Raw genomic sequence first — 11344 nt, forward strand, 5'->3', positions numbered from 1 at the left:
CCCCCCCACACCTCCTGCCCGGCCCCGCCCCTTTTATCGCCCGGAATCTGCACAGCACCACCGAGGCCCGAAGTTATCTCAATCCAGAAAGTGTCATGGCGGACAATCTGCTGCCATTAAGATCCTCATTAATGGCCTCCACATTTAGCATATACGCACACACCCACACACACGCACACAACACACACACAAAACACTACATAAATACACACCCAGTGCTCTGGACAAAACCTGCACCCTCAACAGACACGAAACACTCCATACACACTTTCCAGACTACACACATTAAACACATTGAGTTGTGCCTGAGTGTGTATTGCTACTGTTTGTGTGTGTGTGTGTGCGCGCGCTCGCACAGCGTTGAAGCTTGTTGCTGCGCTGTTACCGTGGCGACGCGCTAACAACAAGTTTATCAGCACTGCGCAGGCGTTTAGTGGGGGCGTGTCCCGCCGTTCGCCCACAATGCACTTGTTGTCGCGGCTAATTAGCCCCCTAACGGGATAACAAACGACACTGTTGGTCGACGGCCATTTTTATTGCTCTGGGAGGGAAGTTATTGTGGGGTGGGGGGCGGGGGGCGAGTTGACTGGACAAAGGGCCGTCAATCAACATGTGTTCGTCTTTGTGCGACTACACGGCAACACGACTGATTGATGACCTCGGCAACATTTTGTTATCTTGTCCATTGTTGGCCATTAGGCGAGGGTGTCCAATATACTGGCTGCCATCTTCAATGTAGTATGTAGGATAGAATCCTGTGTAGTATTTAGTGTAGTGTTTCGTGTATACTAGACAATAGTTTGTTTCTGATGGATACTGTGTAGAATATGTATATACTGTATACTGTATAATGTGTAGGTCACAGGTGTGTGTGTGTGTGTGTGCACGCACATGGGTGTAACCATGTGTGTGCACACGTCTGTGTGTGTCCGTTTGTGTGTGCATTTTTGGGCTGAGAGCGATTGCATTAGTGTACGAATGTGAAGAGTATGTTTGCGCGCATGTTTATGCGAGTGCGTCAGCGTGTGTCGGTGTGTGCGCGTGCGTTTGAGGGTATTGATTAATGAAAGATTAATGCTGAGCGTGTCAATTAATTCCCATTAATCATGTCAGTAAACATTTTATATACACACACACACACACACACACACGCGCGCCATGGATGTCGTGCTTCCACTGGTGGGTGTGTCTGCCGTTAGGGGGCGTGCGTTGGCGTGTTCTTGGCGTGTTGTCGGCGCTCATGCTAATCCACATTTTGATTTATGCGCCGTTGTGGAGATGAAGGCAACATTTAATTTCATTTTCATCCTCGCTCGCTCGCCTCCTCGCGCACGCACGCACGCGCCGCCGCCGCTGCCGCCGCCGCGCAGGAATTCATTACTTCCTGCACAATCTGCGCCAGGCCCATTTCAATACAACATTTGTCTCCTTCACAACGCGACACAACACACGCGCACACGCCGAGACGCGCGCGCGCTCGCTCCTCGACACAACTACTTCCTGCACTTCTTCGTCTTGTACTTTCTTCCCGTTTGTTTGTTTGTTTGTCATGTGACAGGCTTTTAATGATCCTCATCATCAACATCGCCAGCTGTTAATTCGTGCGCAGGTATCTGTGTGCGCATGTTTACGTGTGTGTGAGTGTGAGTGTGTGTAACTATGTGTGTGTGAGTTATTTGCATAGATGCGCATTCAAGAGTAGGTGGGGGTACATGTACTTGTGTGTGCATCGTGTGTGTTTCTGTGCACACAAATGTATTTCACTGTATCTGTGTCCAATTTCTGCAAATGTGTGCATGTGCATGCTGGATTGGCGCATGTATCTTTTGTGTATGTGTGTGTGCGTGTGTGTCTGTGTGTGTGTGTGTGTGTGTGTGCGTGTGTGTGTGCGTGCGTGCGCGAGTGTACATTCAGTTGTTCATCATGTAAAGAGAAAAAACATGGCGGTGATGCTCTGTGGTCAGCTGCTTTGTGCTGTCACCTGATCTCCAGGAGTCCCTTGGGGTCCCAAGCAGCGGTGACAGTGAGGATATATGTGTGTGTGTGTGTGTGTGTGTGTGTGTGTGTGTGTGTGTGTGTGCGTGCGTGCGTGGATGCTAACGACTTTGCAAGGTCGCTCATTAACTTTCTGTGAGCACAAGCGTTAACTTTATTATTGACTACACAGAATACACAACACGCAACCTCTGACTCGCACACTCCATCGACAGCGAGGAATACACACACTAAACACTCACACGCCATCTACACACACGCACACATTGCCCACACACTCAACACATACTAAACAACCATCTAACTGTCTCTCTCTCACACACACACACACGCACACACAAACACTGACTGCACACACAGTTACTAACAGCATTAACACACAGTCTGTTCATATTCACGTGTGTGTGTGTGGGGGGGGGGGGGTCACATGTCTGCCCTGTTTGACAACGATGTCATCACTTACATGTCTCTTTACTGAATGACTTTTGCATCGCCTTCAAGACAATCAAGTGGCCACATGCTAACCCGGATGAAACGCACGATGGTCAAATCATTAGGTACACGAGCCGCGCCACAACGTCACAGGTGTGATGTCGCGTGACCAAGCGCCAATCGGAAGGCAGCGTTGTGTTGATGTCGCGTCCCCGTGCTGCCGTGTGAAGGTCGGCGCCGTCAATGAGGCGTCTTCACGCTAATGGCCAGCGAGCCGGGCCGGCGCCCACCGAGGCCGCTTCCTGCCACTTCCTGCCAAGCCAATGAACATGGACACCGCGTTGGACAGCTCAGCCCCATCGGGCTGGGGTCCGTCGGGAGCCCCGCTCCGTTCTCATCGCCATCACACACACACACACACACACACACACACACAAAACCACTATCACACATGCGTCACAAACATACACCTCTGACCTACGCGCTCACTTGGAGGTCACAGGCCCACACAAACACACCAATCACACACACACTAAATTGACACAACACACACAAATGTACACACATGCACGCACAAATACACTCCCACATTACATACACACAAATGTGCACGCGCACACCTACACATTCACTCACTATATTCACACACGCACGCACAAAGTTTGAGCGCGTTTTGCAGACGTTTGGGTAAAGCGACAGGATTGGCGGCGTTGGCGGCAAGGCCTCTAAAGAGGCACTCTGGCGGCCATTCGGAGAACAAGGGCGAGAGAAAGCGCAGAGTCTGGCCTCCATCAAGCGTCCAACTTTGGGGGCTAATGGCCCCCCCGGCGGCGCGATGACATCATAAACACGAGACCTCCTGGCCCGGCCTTGTCGCCAAACGTCCTTTAACGGCCAAAGCGATCACTAATCGCCGCGCGCATCCTCCGCTGATCGCCGCCGTCCTTCCGTACATTAGCCGCCGAGCGCCCAGGGGGGGCCGTCCGTCTTACTCACGAGCCCCCACGGGGGCTTCAAGGGAGGCAATCCACCCGAGACACTTTGACACCCCCCCACATTACAGAATTGAGTGGGAGGGGGCCCTGCCTGTCAGTCACACTCACTTCTGTCAAGGACACCGCGGCAATCACAAGTGTGTGTGTGTGTGTGTGTGTGTGTCTGTGTGTGTGAGTGTGTGTGCGTGTGTGTGTGTGTGTGTATATCAAGGTTATTATACTTAACGAAAACTAAGAAAATTGGAGGATTGTAGTTTATGACAAAATACTTTGTGACCTTTTTGGTTTATCTTCCACTCTACAGACAGTCGTTGAATTGAAAAAAAAAAAGAACTAAAACTAAAACTGAGAAATTAAAAATAGAAAAAACGAATTTAAATAAAACTTTCTCGAAAAATTAATTCAAACAAACTGAACGAAAAAAAAAGGCAAAACAAAATTTTAAACTGCAATGAAAAACCCAAGTGTGCGTGTGTGTGTGTGTGTGTGTGTGTGTTTGTGTGGGTGTGTGTGTGTGTGTGTTTTCTGTATGTCAGACAGTCATAGCCGGGTTTCGAACCCGACAAACCGCTCTTACAACTGAGCCACAGCCTGTCCACTAACACACACACACACACACACACACACACACACACACACACACACGCGTGCGCACACACAACCACACTGTATCACGCGAGCTGCCCGCGAAACGTCTCGTCTTGTTTTTCCTTCTTGTTTTCTTGCTGTCTTTGGTGCAAACCACAACAAGCGCTCGTGTTAGCGTGGTTAGCGCGAATGTTGTGCTAGCGTTTGATGATGACACGCCTTATGGCAGCCGACGGGGGGGCGGGCGACGGGGGGGTCGCGACCTCCCACGTCCATAGCGCTGGACGCTGAGAAAGTTGCTGCGTGTCACATGACGCTCAGCACATGAACCACGTTAGCCGCATTCTCACGTTGGCCTCGCTACTTTTCCCACGTACACGTGCGCGCGTGCGTGTGTGTGCGTGTACACGCGTGAAGTTGTGTGCGTGTGACTGTGTTTGTGTGTCTGCATGTGTGAGTGTGTCTTTGCATGTGTGTGCATGCGTGTGTGCGCGGTTTACACAGCTTGGCGGCACACATGGTGTCGAAGCCCATGGCAGCGCTGAAGGCCAATTGTAATATTTGGACAAGTTTTCAAAGTTTTGGCAAGACGCAGACAGGAAGTGACACAGCGTGTTGACATCAAAGACCCAAAATGAGGGTTGGGGGGGGTTGGGGCAAGCAGGCCATGTCTTTACACGCGTGTCATTTCCTGACATGCCGCCCGCGTCACGCTCGGTGGGTCAGCGGCGGGTCACGAGGACGTTTCGGATGGTTCCCAGCCTCGCTACAACACGCTCTTCAGTCCAACTTTTACATATTTGAAGAAGGATTGGTCGCTTTGCGCTTGAAATTGGTTATTGTGTGCCCCTGAGATCGCGCCACTGTTGTGCTGCTAGTCATGCATAACATGCATTGGGCTAGCATTTTGTTCATAGTGTTTGGTAACATAATATTTTTACCATTGTGTTAACGTTGTTTTGCAAAAAAAAATGCATTAGCATTATGCTAATGGTATGACACAATTATACTGCCGTTGTGCTAGCATTGTGCTCATGTCCTGTTAACACTGATAATATGTTGGTCGTATTTTGATGGTGTTCTATTAGCATGATACTAATATGTTAGCATTTGGCTAATGTTGTGTCAGCCTTGTGCGAATGTTTGGAAGGTTTGGAAATTACGTGTCCTACTCTTAGAGAGGAGAGGCAGAGCGCGCTCGCCTCCCATTAATTTCGGAACGCAGCCTATGTTCTAAACCAATCAGCCGGCTGAACTTCAACTGTTTCCATCTGGAGGGCCTGGCGCACCATGTCACCAGTTGGAGCGCCTCGTGCGCTCACAGGCACTCATTTTTTTTGATGAACATTGAATTTCCGAACGGCAACACACTGAGTTTGAGAATTGTCGTAGTGAACAAATGCGCGCTCGGAGCCTATTTCCGAACGTGCCATTGTAAGCATTGTCGTAAAGTTGCTTTAGCATGGTGACACTAGTGTGTTAGCATCGTGGCAATGTCGCACGCATGAGTATTGTGCTAATTTAGCGTGTGCATTTTACTGATGATGTGACAAAATTCTGTTAATCATGTGTTTTCAGTTTGCTAACGTGACAGATTTGTGCTAACGTTGTGTTAGCGTTGTGCCAATGTTATGCTAGCACTGATTGAAATTGTGTTAGCATTTTACGAATGTTTTGCCAGGATAGTGTTCTTGTTGTGTTAGCATTACGCTAAGGTTGCGTGATCATTGCACTGATGTTGTTTAGCATCTGTTGCATGCGCCAGGTTACAATTGGCCGTGAAGTCATTGACCTGGCGCTAGATTCGCATGTTGGCGGCGTCAGCGTGTTGAAGATTAACGAGGAAAGTAGGAAGCTCGTCTTGGCCAAAATAAAAGGTAACGATGATGTTTATGGAGCAGCTGTGAAAAAGCCGCTGAGTCGTTCTTGGATTTACGATGCGCTAACGACCTTCATTAAGTTGTTAGTCGTTGTGACACCGACAACGGGCGGATTGTGGGTTCCCGGCGGTCCCGTGGCGGCAACCAGGAAACAGGAAAAGTGACGCCACGTATGAATCCAAATGAAGAAAAGATCATTTCCTGTTTGAAGACGAGCGATGACTTTCCTGATTGGGTTGAAAAAAAAAAAAAAAAAAAAAAAAGCGAGAAATCCCACACGTTTTTCCTTGAACCCTAGCGAGCGAGTGGGACCCCCCCAACGCGGCGCTTGATGTCGCATCGCGCCCCTGAGCTTTCCCGCCGGAATTGACGGCGTGCTGATTTATGGGCCTTATTGCACCGCATAATTAATTTTATGCATATGACTTCCTTTACAATTACCATGGCGACCCACGCCACGTACATCAGCGTTTCCTTAATTGCACATTCATCACACAAACTACGCGCCCTACATCCCGAAAAAAAAAAAAGGCACCACCCGAGACTCACTTTTGACTGCGACATACCATACTGTAGCTATGCATTCTATTTTATGGAGTACAATGTATTATTTATTCATTGCTATATATATATATATATATATATTACATTTTAATTGTTTTCTGAAAACTGGTCAGTTACATTTTTTTTTTAAATCTTATTTCTTGATCAAAATTGTTAGCCAAATAATAAAACAAACATGGTTACAGATACAGTATATGAATTTGTTTTTTATTTCGTGAAACAATTAGTTCTTTAATTAAAATATCATTTTGAATGATACAATTAGAATCAATTAGAATTCCATTGTTAGAATCAACTTTCTCTTCAGCGCTTCATTTTTACATCCATGTTTTCACATTGGGAGCAATTTGTTGAATTTCATGAAATAGGTGATTTATTCTTGAATTAAAAATAGCGTGATAACAAAAAAAAACACCGTTTTATTTTTTTTTGTAACTTTTTGTATATTTTTATTTTTAATCAGCAATTTTATGAATCAAATAACTGATTTATTACTTAACTAATCCAATCATGAATAATATGACTACCAATTTGAGTAAATTATACTTGAATAATTACAATAAACCAAATACATATAACAAAAAATTCGATGATCTATTATAATTAGTTCAATTAAAAAAAATAAAAAAAATGAAAAAAAAAACACGCTTCGAACATTTGACTGAATTGCAGTTGTATGTTTCATATCAATCCGTTCATGATAATGATGATTATGAGGAGGAGGAGCACTATTATGGGATGTTTGAACTGCAGCCCTTCTCGGGTCAGAGGTGAGAGGTCATGGTGATGAGGAACATCAACCTGATGTGTGCACATGCATGCATGCGTGCGTGTGTGTGTGTGTGTGTGTGTGTGTGTGTGTGTGTGTGTGTGTGTGTGTGAGTGCGTGTGTGGATGAAGAAGATTGTCACATGAATGTTTGATGACTCGCTAACATGTTGCATGTAATGCAAATGTAAATGTCCACACACTCCCCAGCGCACGTGTGTAAATGCCTTCATTATACTCTCAGTCCCGCCTTGGTGCGCGACTTGGTCGTAAAATGCGTCCGATCCACCAACAGCATACGGGCAGCTTCAAATGTCCGCCAAAGTTCTGAAATGCGTCACAACATGTCTCCATGAATTCAGGTCCCCACCAGTCAAAGCAACGCGTCCAATCACTGAGGGAGCAAAGCGCCCCCATAGCATGAGGCCTCCCCCTTCATCATAATTACACTGGCAACAAAATATGTCGCCACGTGGGTTTGTTGCAAGACTTTTTAGAAGTTCCGACTCCTTGTGAAACCTTGAAGTGGATTGCGCCTTGCTTGAGGCATCACGACCTGTCGGTTCCCGTGCCGCACGGACCGGCCACTGGTCGAATTCAAAGCAGCATGTGCAGCAGTGTTGACTAATTGACTTCAAGCTATATTTGACAATGTGCACTTGTAAAGTTGGAATGTCTAGTTATCAACTAGTCGCTTCGGCATCATTTACAAAATCCTTCTCATTCCAGAGAGTTGACGTTATTTTTCATGACAAGACATTTTTGGGTCTGCCTCGGGTGACTCGTCCATTAACACGCCGTCATTAACACATGCTCCTTAATTAGCGCGTGCCGCTTAACAGGCGTGTTAATTAAGAGGCGCCGATGTGTGTTCCGACCCGACGGCGTACACGCCACCTTTGCGGGCAGATGCGCCGTTTGCATATAAATCGGCGCGTCACCGTGGCGACCGGGCGGATTAATTAAGCGTCGGCGCGGTACGCGACACGAGGGTGCCGCTCGCGAGTGCGGCCATTAATAATGGCGGTGGCGGTCACGCGGCGTCGACGTGTCGGGCCTGTCGGCGTGTGGCCGCAGTCACGGCGTGTGATCTTTAATCAAGTGAGCGGCGGCGAACGAGCGGCGCTCGCTAATGAAAAGATGGCGCCCAAATTGGAGGCGCGTGCTCGCCGCACGCATCGGCGAGCGCCGGCCAGGCGTGAGACCGGCTGACGACCCATCTGTGCTTCCTCGTGACCCGGCGGAGGAGGGGGAGAAAGTTTGGGTGGGAGTGAGGGGGGGGTTGTCTCCCAGACAACACATCACAAAGCCCCCTCCCATCCTTTGCTCATCTGATTGCTCTGTTAGCGAAACAATGACACCTGCTGCCTTTTCGCGACTCTTTGTACGTTTGCGATGCAACGCGTGAAGCGCGTACGCGTTCATGCTACATGCGTTGCACAATCACTTCAAAGGCTCTATTTTTTTGGTTTAAAGCTCATCGATTTTATTTTGGGGGTTCTAAGTTAACTCATGGGCTCTTGGTGGGGCATGTTCGGGAGTTCACGTTGTTGTATTTTAGGTCAGGCACCTCCTTGGGCAGCTGCGGCCTCGGAAAGACAGAGTTTAGTCACACCATAATTATTGATTTTGTTTATACAGTAATTATAGTGTGATTATTTTTATTAGAGAAAGACCAAATATGCTGAGTTAGCTTTTTTCCAAACAGTGCGCCGTCCGCTCAGCTAGCGTGGGAATCTCGGTGGTCAACATGAAATATAAAAAGTCAAATATTGAAACTACAGCTATCTGATCAAAGGAACTTCGTCAGAATTGTGCCACCTAGTGCGACATACTGAAAGTTCAACTGCATCTTTTTACGTTAGCCTATCAAAGTCGAGGCAGCTTGTGTTGATTTTGACAAAGAGAAGGTGGATGAAAACAGGACGACAAACAAACGTTCGTTGCCTTCAAGATAACCTTGCAGACGCAAATGTTGGATGCAAATGAGGACGCCGGGACAAAATGTTTTCAAATCCAATTGCCACGCTAATGACAACCGCCGCACGGTGGCTAATCCCTAAGTGACGCCGCGCTCTGCATGTCGTTAGCGGGGGGGGGAGCTTCTCTTAATCACATTGCGCCAAGCTAATTGACTTAAAAGTGCCGTTGCTAACAGTTCGCTAATGCCAGTTTCTCAGTCTGTGGCGACTGACCTTCAGCGAGTGTCCTCCAAGGCTAGCGCGATGCTAACGCTAGCGGAGCTTCAACATTCCAAACATCATACATTTGTGTGATGACATCACGACTTTTTTTTTTTTTTTAACCAACTGATGAACATACACTAAAAAAATACGGCAAACGCTTGTTGAACGTTACGAAAATAAAAACTTCTGGGGGAAAAAAAATTTAAAAAACATTCTTAAATGTCCCCCTCAGGACAAATTATTGAAGTTACTCTTTTGTTGAGCAAAACAACGAGAAGAAGTGCTCATCAGCCAATGAGAGGAGGCGGCAGTTGTGACGTGATTGACGAGTGCGACATCAGCGCAATTAGCATCCATTAGCCTCAATTAGCCTCGATTAGCAGCGTTGTCACGGCGACGTGCCTCCACCACTTTGTCTTCTCGGCTCGTTTGTAAACATTGCCACGTCGGACCTCGCCCCCCCACCCCCAAAGAGCATGTCATCGGGACCGCCGGGACCACCAAGGACCAACCGGACCATCTGCCTTAACTCCCGCACTGGCTTCCTTTAACTAAGCCGCCGCCCACTTCCTTTAACTCACCCGCCGCCATCTGTGCTTGCTCTTTTGTGCAGGCAGCTGCGGGTCCCGCCCCCCCAGCACCCACCCACCACTATTCAAACACACACACACACACACACACACACACACACACACACACACACAACCTGTTAGCAGCACTCATTTATTCATTGCCTTTTTCACTCACACACACGCTGTGACCTCTGAACCCCGACATCCTTTTACTCGCTACACTCGGCCCTCCACGTCAAGCCGCCCCTACAGCCCATCCCACTCACCGACAACGCCAACTGCCACCATGTATCACCTTTTCACCATGGCAACGTGTCATCAACATATTAGGAAACCCCATGAGTTGTGGTCACATGACTTCCTGTGAAAATAAAAGTATGAACCCAAGCGTGTTCTTCACCTGAGGCAAACATGCTTTTTTTATGCAGGTCTGAACATAAACAAGTGTAGGCGGAGTCACGTGACACGCGGTAACTGGAGTGGCGCTGCGAAAAAAGGGGCGTGCTTTGGGCGCAATCACCTGCTAATTGGGATTTTTTGTTGCTGTTGAGGATCGCAGAGACGAGCGAGGACGGCCCCCCCCAATGCAAATGTTGCTCCTGAATCAAGCAAAATTTCCATGAAAGCTTCCGGAAGCTTCTAAATCCTTCGTTCAGCAAATGAAAGTCATCTGAGCCATTGATCCCGCAATACGGATGCCTGTCAGGAGCCTCGTCACACATTATCATGACAATCACACAATCACACACGCACACACACACACACACACACACACACACACACACACACGCATTCACTCGCCAACCACAAATTCAGGAACGCATACAAAAAGACACGAATCTATACACATACACTCACCCAAAAAAATAGATAAATAAAAATAAAAATGTGTCCACAAATACGTACACTCCTACATAAACATAAAAGCACAAATATTTGCACTTGTACACGCTCGCTCACGTCTACGCTCACCCACTCAGACAAGCGCATGGACACACACACACACACACACACACACACACACACACACACACACACACACACACACAAAATCGAACATCCACCCACAAAGACACACACACACAGCCGCGTGCGTGTGCGCACTCATGCTAGCCTTCATTAGCATGTCAGTGTTTAGCTGCGTGTGCAAAATGTTTTTGATCGAGGTAAAATGAGGCGACTACTTCTTCTTCTTCTTCTTGAGCTCAGTGACACTAACGAGACTTTGATGCGCTCAAGTAACAACATCAGCCACCTCTTCATCTTCCCCTTAAATGTGCGTCCGAGCGTGCGTTAAGCAGATTCACGGTCACGCGCAGTGAAAGCCGTTAATGGGCGGGGGCGGAGCCATGTCGGGAGGCTGA

This window comes from Hippocampus comes, unplaced genomic scaffold, assembly GCF_001891065.2.
Source record: "Hippocampus comes isolate QL1 unplaced genomic scaffold, H_comes_QL1_v1.1 scaffold1230, whole genome shotgun sequence".
Classification (NCBI taxonomy): Eukaryota; Metazoa; Chordata; class Actinopteri; order Syngnathiformes; family Syngnathidae; genus Hippocampus; species Hippocampus comes.